Genomic DNA, 7,631 nt, shown 5'->3' with positions numbered 1-7,631 from the left:
GAGGTTGGAGGGAGGCAGAAAAGGAGAAACAAATTTTTAAATGAATAGGTTAAGAGGTGGGACTCTCCAGGGAACTCTAGACTCCATGCTCTGGAGTGAGCTAAATGGGGAGGAAATCCAAGGAAGAGGGGATGTGTACATACATGCAGCTGATTCCCTTTGCTATGCAGCAGAAAGTGACAACATCACAAAGCAACTAGACTCTAATTTAGAGAGAGGTGGGAATATCGCTATAATTACCAAAAAATTAGATACAGATATATAAATATTTCGAAAAACCAGAAAGGTGTCAGCACAGGGCTTGACCAAGAAATAGAAATAAATAGGATAAGAAAAAATGAAACCAACGATCAAAAGGAATCATTATAGGAAAATGCTTCATAATTCTGCTTATCAAGAAGAAAAACACAGTTCATAGAATTGTAGAGCTGGACAATTCCTTAGAGTCCATTTAAGCCGACACCTCATGTCACAGGTATAGAAACCTGCCCACATAAGAGCTCCACTGTTCGCCTGAGGTCAATAGCTATGTGGCAGATCCACAATTAGGTTCCAGGTCTCCAGATGCCTAGGCTAGTGCTGAATTAGTGTGTTTCACATGTTCCGTGAGCTCAAGCTGAAAGGAATGTGTGTCTTCCGCAAGGCTCACTGGGATATTGTCTGGAACACAACATGAGTAAGTTCCCTGCTGGGTATAGAAAAGGAATGAGCCCGTCTGGAATTCCCAGATAATGATTGTCAATGGTGACCATGCAGAAGAGCTGCCCATTAGTCTTGTTCAGTGGATCAACTCAGGAAGTTTTTCTCAAATATTTCTCTGGCTGGCTTCAGTTTAAGGGGAGCCACTGGGGAAATTCCTCCTCTGTGGGGACTCATTAGCTTTAAAGAGGTGTCATAGAGGACACCAAGTAACCTGACTGAATCAGGCGAGACTGGACCCCGCGTGGACGTGGCAGAGTGTGTTTTCCATCATTAAGGAGGAGCCGTAGGTCTTCTCACTCAGGACTTGGGATGATTCCACAGGATCATCCTTCCAAAGGACGTTCCTCTTATCCTGCTCCATCCTTGCCACAGATCTCTCAGAGGTGTCTCTTCCTATGAATGTCAGCATGCAGAGGATGCTCATCTCCATCCTCACCTAGACGTCACGGAGGTATCCACGACGTCCACCTGGCCTCCCTAAGAGACGCTGCACAGCCTGAGATTCATGGATCCTCATTCCGAGTTATGCTTTGAGAAGAGGAAAAACAGGGTCCATGACTCCCCTGGAAGAGCTCCTCTGTCCTCCACGCCAAGAACTTTTAACATCTCAGCAAGAAGAGTTAACCTGATGGATTGAAGCAAATTTCAGAGTGGTAAGGGAGCATCTCAAGAGACAATTTCTTTCATTTGAGTTTGATTTGATTTCTAAAAATAGTCATAAAACACAACTATCTATAGTGCTTTACATTGCAGAAGAATATCCACATACATAAAATTATGGAAAACAAATAAGTTACCAGAGTAGGTACTACTATCCACTTTTACAGACACAAAAAGGGTTGAATTACCCCACGTCCTATATGTAAAAAGTGTGAAGCTGGGATAAAACTTGGGTCTTTTGTCCCTCCTTCTAATAAACTGTCCATAGGACTTTTTTCAATAGTATGGCATGGACCTCACTTTTCTTTAAGTAGAATGAAATCACAAATCCTTATTGGTGCTATGTGAATATATATATATTCTGTGGTAAAACAGATTTGGAAAATGTTTGAGGTAAAATGAAACTGTTTGCTTTACAACAGGGCCTCCCGTAACTTCACTGTGCTAATATTCACTGTAACTCTTGAGAAAAAGGGTGAATGCTTTCCAATTTGACCATGAACTTTTTCATTTCTGAGGTGTCAAGAAGAAGTGTATTCTAAGGAACACAATTTAGGAATTAGTTCCTCAGAGGATGTTTAAATTCTTTTCCTACCTGCCATGTTCTGTTGTATGGCTGAAGCTAGTGATTATGTGTTATAATTTTCTCACACATCCCCACACAGCTGAGCCCAGGACCTGAGCTCTTCACATACACCATACATGTTGGTCTGCTTGATTTATATCCTGAGAAGTTACCGTGGCCTTGGAGTTGAGGTGAAGAGAAGGCTTTGGGGGAAGCTCAGAGAAGTACCTATCAATAGAGTTGGGGAAAGAAGAGGATGAAGGAAAGCTTTACAGGAGAGGTGGCACCTGAACTGGGCTCTGAAGGAGAAGGTGCAGCTAGGGAGCTGAAGAGGAGTGTCCAAGGTGGAGGGAACAGATAATGCCAACCCCCAGAGCAAGAGCAGCAGTGGGAAGGAGCTGAAGGTGGTTCAGTAGAGCTGGGGCCTAAAGCACAACGTGGAGGGTGGAAAAACCACACCTCCTAGAAGTCAGGCGGGTCTTTCCAGGTGGCACAGTGGGACACAATCCACCTGCCAAGCAGGAGACCCGGGTTCAACCCCCGGGCCAGGATCTCCCCTGGAGAAGGAAATGGCAACCCACTCCAGTATCCTTGCCTGGGAAATCCCATGGACGGAGGAGCCTGGCGGACCACAGTCCACGGGGTCACAAAGAGTCAGACACGACTGAGCGGCTAAACAACAACAAAGTCAGGCAGAGCACTTGGTCCACCTTCCTGTTAATTCACCTTACTGCTGATTCTGTTACCTTAACGTGAGAGCTAATGCTCACAGCCACTCTGTGGGGTAACTACACACACCCTCTGTAGCTGAAAATCTGAGATTCGTGCGGATTTGGGAACTTCGTCCCAGATTCTAAAACTATGAAACGGCAGATCCAGAACCCACACTCTTGTTGAGAGATCAAATGTTTCTTAACTATCTTGGTCTTGGTAATAATTTATATATATATAAATCTATATTTATATTTATATATATATTATATATATATATTTACTATAGATATCAAATCATCATATATACTATTACATTTGTCAGTTTTTCCTCAATAAAACTGGTGGTGGGAGAGACTGAAAAAAGGTATAACTAACTTGAGAATGGCATAGTGGTCAATATTAGGGGAAATTGTTTGGAACAGGAGAAGTTTTAAAGAGTTTTCAGATTGCTCTACAAAAGACGTTGCTCCGCTTAGCTGTGTGCACAGTAGCAGACCTAGTTTGGGCATGTTTCCCAGCAGCTCTGCCAGACCCATCCTGTGTCCATTCTGCATGGGTATTTGCACTCTCTTAGCTTTTATACTGCCTTTGTTGCACATAAAACGTGAAATATACTCAAGGCCTGTATGTACACTTTACACTCTGGTAATGAATCACACAGAAAATAGATTCAGGCCCCATATCTGCTTATCGCTAGCGGTATGCCTCTGAACAAGGCTTAATCTCAGCAGACCTTGGGTTTTACACATAGGATATATGTGGGACCTGGTGCCTCTTAAGTTCCCTTATAGTTACCAGACACAGAGATTCAACTTTACACACACTTTATAAATAAGCACACATTTGACCTATGACTGGGCTTTGCTGTGGTTTCCTGGCTCACTGATATTTCCACAAGTGTTTAGGTTTTATATGCACAGTGTTTACGGATTAGCAGGAAGCACGTATTACACCTTGAAATGACTTCATCAGTCATTAAGGAATAACTGCTAACTAGATGAGCTTCACAACATTATCAAACTCATTGGTTCAATAAGCACATCAATAGCTTAATTGCTGTGCTTCCCACTAGCCATTAATCAAGTGAATCCATTAATCAATTGAATCCATCCCATCCGAATCTTCCTTTTTGCATGAAGCAGACAAGTGTAAACAAAATGACCTTTGGACTAGGAAAGACCCAGCCTATGTGGGGCTAAAGTAATTGCGGCGTAAGCAGGCTATAGGGGTGCCATTGGATACTGGCTTTGAAAGGAAGTTTAAAGGACATGAGATTTAACTATAATTTAACTATAAGCTATTTAACAATACAAAATAATTCAATCTAGTTCAAATCAAATTTATTGTGATGAGATACTATGATGAACAAGACAGACATTCTTGTCTTTGTGGAGCTTATATATATCCCTGATTGAAATGTTTACCAAAATAGCATTGCCAGGACTGGAGTGTTCCCCAAGGAAGGAATGTGGGCACCCAGAAAAAAAGTGAATTCTGCGAGTAGCAATGACAATAGGTCTGGGAGATATTCTAAGAATAGGTTTTGAAAGAGTAGTAGAAGACAATCATAAATGCAGCCTTACGGATTTGTATGAACTGTTGTGTAATCAAGAAATGAAGTTTTGAATACCTCAAAATACAATAGGATGATAAAGACTTAGAACAGAGAAATGTGTTGATATTTGCACAGTACTCTTTTGGACTTGAAAAAATAAAGAGCTGGCGCAGGGATAATGTCTATGAAGAACTTTTTAATATACAATCAACCTCTCATACATTGTGTGCACGCATGCTAAATCACTTCAGTTGTGTCTGACTCATTGTGATGCTTTGGACTCTAATCTGCCAGGCTCCTCTGTCCATGGGACTCTCCAGGCAAGAATACTGGAGTGGATGGCAATGCCCTCCTCCGGGGGATCTTCCTGACCCCTGGGATGAACCCATGTCTCTTACATCTCCTGCACTGGCAAGCAGGTTCTTTGTCATTAGCACCGGCTCTCATACATTAGCCAGATAAAAATGTTGACATGTTCAGATTTTTCATTTGTGTCAAGGGAGAGATTACTTTATGGTCAGTGGCCAAAAGAGATGAATTTGAATGACAAAATCCATTACTCATAGTTGAAAACATGAGGCAAATGTTCACAAAGATTGTGCCACACATGTCAAATGGTACACTTATTAGAAATGATAATATTTATTCTTTATTTCTCAAGTAATTGAAGAAAAATGTATGTTTCTACTATACAGCAATATCAGCTTCACCAACTCTTGTTTTGCTCAAACTCTATAGTGCAAAATGGGGTCACCTAGCTTATTACTCTATTTTATTTCACTGTACCTCAAGTGCTTGCTATTAAGAAAATAAGCAAATGTATCCTCCAAGTGTGAACATATGTCACAACTGATGAGATTAGAGAAAATGTGTATTCTCTTAAAATAACCCCCAGCAGCACTCTAAAAATGGGTTTGAAAGGCACACCATTAGAGTAAGTGCAAAACCTTTGAAAGTGGCCGTTGAAAGGGAAAATGCTTAATTCATAAGCACAAAGTTTGACATGTTTTATTTTTTATATTTTATAGACCCACTTTGAATGTATGTGGTAGTTTTTTCCTTGAAATTGCCCTGACATAACTTGTCCTAGCAGACATCAAGCTCCAACACTATATGTCTTGCTTTATCCATACATTAAGTATGTTTTGCACCAAATCTTGACGGTTCCCATCCAAGTTAAAAGCTGCTTATTTGATTTTCATGTCTTAATAGGGACTTCCCTGGTGCTTCAGCTGGTAAAGAATCTGCCTGCAATGTGGGAGACCTGGGTTCAATCCCCTGGGTTGGGAAGATCCCCTGGAGAAGGGAAAGGCTCCCCACTCCAGTATTCTGGCCTGGAGAATCCCATGGACTGCAGAGTCCACAGTGTCACAAGAGTCGGACACGACTGAGTGACATTCACTTTCAGGTGGCGCTAGTGGTAAAAAAATCCACCTGCCAAGGCAGGCGGCACAGAGACCTGGGTTTGATCCCTGGGTTGGGAAGATCCCCTGGAGAAGGAAATGGCAACCTGCTCCAGTATTCTTGCCATGGAAAGTTCCCTGGACAGAGGAGCCTGTTGAGCTACAGTCCACGGGGTCGCAAAGAGTTGAAATGACTGAGTGACTGGACACACACACACACTCACATCTTAATAAGATAGATTCATTTTTAAATGTTTCCCTGAGTTAGGATCTATCTTATTTGGTTTTGGTGCTATGTAATCACATTATTTTACTGAAATCTCTCTTCCATTTTATTCTTATTCCTTTTCTCTTTTACTCTTCTTTTTATTTTCGATGATGAGTAGAGCAACTCAAGACCTGGGAGAACGCAGCTCTAGAGGAGCCTCACTGTCCACTCTGGAAAAGATAAGAGCTGAAGAGTAATTAGCCAAGGGAAACTCCCACCATGAGAAAAGAGGAAGGACATCAGTTACGTTCATTTATTATGTCCCAGGCACACTATATATTTGAAATATTCAGTCTTCATAAATTGCCCATATTGCTCCATATTCACATCTCCAATCACACATTGGAGAATCAAGGCTCATCAAGTAATGTAATTAATGTAAAAATTAAATTAGTAAATCAGGGCAGTTTTAACATCCAGATCTAATTGTTTAAATATTTATTTATTTGACTGCTGTCTTAGTTGCAGCATGTGGGATCTATTTCCCTGACCAGGGACTGAACTTGAGCCCCTTGCATTGGAAGGTTGGAGTCTTAGCTACTGGACCACGAGAGAAGTCCCTATACTCAGATCTGACTACAAAAATTCATGCGATCAACACTCTACCATTCTTCCTTCTCAACATTATGTTAAAATACCAAAAGATAAAGGAAATTTTTTAAGTTTATTAAATGATTGCAAAATTGGGTACACTTATTGTCAAATGTGTAAATATAGAAAAGCATAAGCCATAAACTAAAATCCCACCAACCTGGTAATACTCATTGTTAGTATTTTAAGATATATTCTCTTTTTATGAATAGAAATCATTATCTCTTAAATGGAATCATGATTTAACACTTTTTATGATCTGTTTTTTCATGGGCTTCCTGATCTCATAAAGCATTTTTCTGCAACATCGTTTTCAAATGATTGCATTTTTCCATCGCATGGATAGACCCCAATAAATTTAAGCATTTTCTCATTAATGATATTTAGGTTGGTACAATTTTCACTGTTATATCAGAAACTGTAATGAATATTCCTATCAACAATTCTGTGCACATATACATGGTTAACTTATAAGAATAAATTCCTTAATACATTATTGCTGAATCAAAGTGAATGCATTTCTTCAAGTCTTTTATGACATATTATCAGACTGCAATCCACACATCTTTATAGCACTGTTATACTTCCAGTAGCGAGAGCTCCCCAAATAGCTCAGTGGTAAAGAATCTGCCTGCAGTGCAGGAGACCCAGGTTCAATCCCTGGGTCAGGAAGATCCCCTGGAGAAGGGAAAGGCTACCCACTCCAGTATTCTGGCCTGGAGTGTTCCATGGACTATACAGTCCATGGGGTCGCAAAGAGTCGGACATAACTGAGGGACTTTCACTTTCAGCAATATTTGGGAATATATCCCTCTTTGCAACTTTCACAACACTAGATATTATTATTTTTACAAAACAATCAGTTTCTAAGCAGAAAATAGTATCCAATTTTATTTAATTTTATATTTATTTGAATAATAATGAAATTGAATGTTTATATGTCTTTGAAGCTTTCTTTTTTGAATTGCTTGATCTGATGATGAACTTTTTTGCTGGGAGGTAAAATTTCATTTTCTATTCAATTTGCTTATTGTATTTTTGACACACAGAACTTTTAAATGTTTATTCTGTCCAAGTGTCAGTATTTTCATGTACTCTGCTTATTTGGTTGTAAGTCATTTGGTTGTACTTTGAGATCTGAAAAATATTTATCTACACTATCTTTTAGCTTTC

This window comes from Dama dama, chromosome 1 (genome assembly GCF_033118175.1).
Source record: "Dama dama isolate Ldn47 chromosome 1, ASM3311817v1, whole genome shotgun sequence".
NCBI classification, from domain to species: domain Eukaryota; kingdom Metazoa; phylum Chordata; class Mammalia; order Artiodactyla; family Cervidae; genus Dama; species Dama dama.
This window is presented reverse-complemented; position numbering follows the sequence as displayed.